The 3,376-nt window shown below is 34.8% G+C and overlaps 1 long non-coding RNA gene across 1 annotated transcript; it reads right to left on the bottom strand.

Moving 5' to 3' along the window:
* Positions 1-1,140: 1,140 nt before the first annotated feature.
* On the bottom strand, positions 1,141-3,114 carry LOC147478426 (uncharacterized). Its single transcript, XR_015207241.1, has 4 exons — positions 2,820-3,114; positions 2,600-2,728; positions 1,759-1,815; positions 1,141-1,276 (listed from the first exon to the last, which is right to left on the bottom strand). It is a non-coding gene; the product is annotated as an uncharacterized LOC147478426 (long non-coding RNA).
* Between the last annotated feature and the right edge of the window lie 262 nt (positions 3,115-3,376).

The raw sequence follows: 3,376 nt of genomic DNA, 5'->3' as shown, positions 1-3,376 counted from the left end.
ATATGGAACTAAATATCGACCTGAAACTGGAAGGGGTGCTCCATAGCTTCAACTGATACTGCTTCTAGCCTACATCGGCAATGGATCACGCCCATCATCATAAGGGCTTTTCCGTATTGGGTTGGATCATCGGCCCTGGTGATAGCTCCCGCTTGGCTAGGAGTTCTCACTTCAAGCGGATATTCGAGAAATACAGCTGGCCAGTCAAGTTCGTTCTAGGTTTATACATGTTCAGGCAATAGCATGGCCGAGTATAGAGAAAGTCTACCCAGGGCAATTGAAGAGGAAGTCAAGAAGAACTCAGACTCCCATTTTCATCCACTTTAATGGTTTGATAAAGCTTATATCGATTCTCTTCGTGAATGTAGTGGAAATAAAACTAAAACTACTAATGAAGTTAATGTTCAAAAGACTTACGCAGAAGATGAACCAGTAGTAGATAAGTTAGAATTATCAAGAACAATGTCTTAATCAAAGGGGACTGCTGGGAGGACGCGGAGCTCGTCAAGCAACTAACAGCTAGAACCAACAGCCTCAAGCCCTTTGTCTTCCAGTGTATATTACCTGTTTCAAAAAATTGGTTAAAAAATTGCATGCTGCACAAAATCAGGTAATATTCAAGAACCAATAAGACTCAAATATTTTTCATTAACTTATTCTAAGCAGGCACGCTTACATTTCTGCAGTTTGATTCTTTGATCAGAATGAGAATTCTCTTTATTAACTGCAGTTTCAGTGATATTACAATAATTGAATAATATAAAGAACTATAACTGCAGTTTCAGTGATATCATAATAATTCATAATAAGTATGGGAAACAAACCTGCAAGAAGGTCGCGCTTATCAACACTATAACTGAAACCAGTTCCATTGGGCTGGTCGACATACAAAAGGTTTGATGCCCATCATCATGAAGTAGAATTTATGTTGAGATTGTTGGTGTATGGGACTATCACAATGCATTACATGGATGTATGCTTGATAGATCTTCGCGGATGACCGATTTTTAATAGAAAAACAGGCAAGGATCTCTACTTTATCAAGAACCTAATTTCTATGCCCTGAGTCCTTACTATAATTTATTCTACAGTATGCCCAGCAGATAAAATGAACCAAGAAATTAGACACAAATGATCATACCTTATCCCAACCATAGTGAAAGGTCCATTTTCATAGAAAACAGCCATTTCACTACTACATCCTGGGCGTCCATTCAACCATATAACCAAAGGATCCTTTTTGCTGTTTCGTGATTCAAAGAAGAAGTAAAACATCCTACAAAATTCAAGGGACACGGCAACTCAGGAAAATATATGAAACACAAGAATGATACAATCTGTGTTTACTAATATAATCGCAACCCTCTTCCTACAGAACCATTATAGAGCATACAATTATTTGTTATCCACATGACGACCAAATAACACCCAAAAAAAAAATCAAAACACAATGTATGATTGGTCTGACAACCAAATAACACCCTAAAAATATAAGAACATAACAAAATTTAAATGCTAATTGATAGTTAGACGTTATCAAAGAAGAATAAAACTAAGAGGATAAAAAGAAGAATATAAACATCGCCTCTTCCATCTCAGTTGACAGAAATGTGAATGAAGTAATGAACCAATTTTCTAGAATACAAAAAGAATGAAAAATTGAAAAATCGGAAACAAAAAGTAATTAATGACTAAGTGCTTAACAATTTGCGGTGCAAAAATTAACAATCACAAAAGTAAAGAGTTCAGTAGTTTTACCCATTTTATATGGCGAGTTCAAAACCCCTGCCACGAAGAAAAATGAAAGGGCTTCTTCTGAAATTGGAACAATCCCAAAATTAAAGTTAGAACCATGTAAAAAGAAATCCAAATAGAAATAAGTCTTGCATTTAAAAATGGGAAATTGGGAATTAAATTATTAAAGGTTGTAAGTCTTCATTGTCAAAATAAAAATGGGAAAGGGAAATTGGGAAGTGAGCGAGCGAGTGAGTTTTTCTTTTCTCAGATAAAAGTTGAGAAAGGAGAAAAAGAATTACCTGTTATCTCGACAAAAAATTAGATATAAAAGACCCCGCCATTGTATCTCTTAAGTTGAGAATGGGAAGTTAAAAACTGAACAGGTGTTTATCGTTTTGATATTTTCTTTCGCCATGGAAGCAAAACGGTGCGGCTGTTAGGTGATTACGGAAAGACACACTGTTCAGAATTAATTATATTGTAATTACCAATTTGGCTTTTAACTTAAAGCCCTTTCGAGAATTTTGTGGGTGGAATTTTTGGGTACCCTTTTCATTTAAAAGATTGGACCAAATGATGAAAACTGTTGTTGCCAAAACCAAATTATGAAAAAATTCCATATAAAAACTCACATGCTAAAATTCAATGGAGGAACATAATTCACTCGTCTAACTCTCAAACATTTGGTCGAAAGCATTATTAGTCATTGTCAATGTTCCGAGATAATCAAAACTTAATAATTGAGTACTACCAAAACAAAGCTTAGTACTGGTATTTTATCTTTTTATTGCATAAACACAAAATCCACTTCAATTCAATTCTACTTAATACCATTTCCAAATAAACGAGTTTGTGAAAGTACCTGAAGCCTCATAAGGTAGATCTGAACTATGTTTCTTCTCAAACGGATGATTCCTATAACCTTGGAAATAGAGAATTGTATCGAAGAATAATCGGTTGGTTTCAGAATTTTTCTGATTCTTTGTAAAATCTGGAAACGGTGTTGAAACGGTGCAAAAAATTAGTGTGGTTTCCTACAAATTGGAAACAGAGAATTGTATCGAAGAGTTTTATTTACTCACTTGCATTTATAACGAAGCAAAGAATGCCACCGGAATAATCGACTGGTCATCTTCATAGAATTGGTTGTGCAATCATGCGTGAATGTTTGAGAGAAATAGTTTCATACTTTCATGTACTGTCATGGTCATTTGTATTGAGGGTCACCGCAGCTTCTGTTGCTATACTCTAAGAATGTCCACCGAAAGCAATTATTGTAGGGGTTACCTGCAATCTATAGCACTCCATCATATCAAGCAAATGATACTCCAGTTGTGTCCCTCTTGACTTGAATGAAACCAGAATGAATGAAAATTCTAGTTATTCATAAATCACAGGATAGTGACACACGAAAGAAAATATAGGATATGGAGTAATTAGAATATAAAGAATTAGTATATGGAGAGAGATTTACATGAATTAGTATCAGCGCTATGAAAAAAGGACCAATGATGTATTATACGAAATTGATGGACATTACACTGCATAAATGTATTCGTAGTTGTCTTAGTCTAGGAGTGCACATCAACACCGTACTCAATGTTTTTAAGTAAGAAATAGATAAACTACTAATAAGAAA

Source organism: Coptis chinensis, chromosome 9 (assembly GCF_015680905.1).
Source record: "Coptis chinensis isolate HL-2020 chromosome 9, ASM1568090v1, whole genome shotgun sequence".
NCBI lineage: Eukaryota > Viridiplantae > Streptophyta > Magnoliopsida > Ranunculales > Ranunculaceae > Coptis > Coptis chinensis.
Note: the sequence above shows the minus strand (reverse complement) of the source record. Positions and strands in the feature narration are given on the sequence as shown.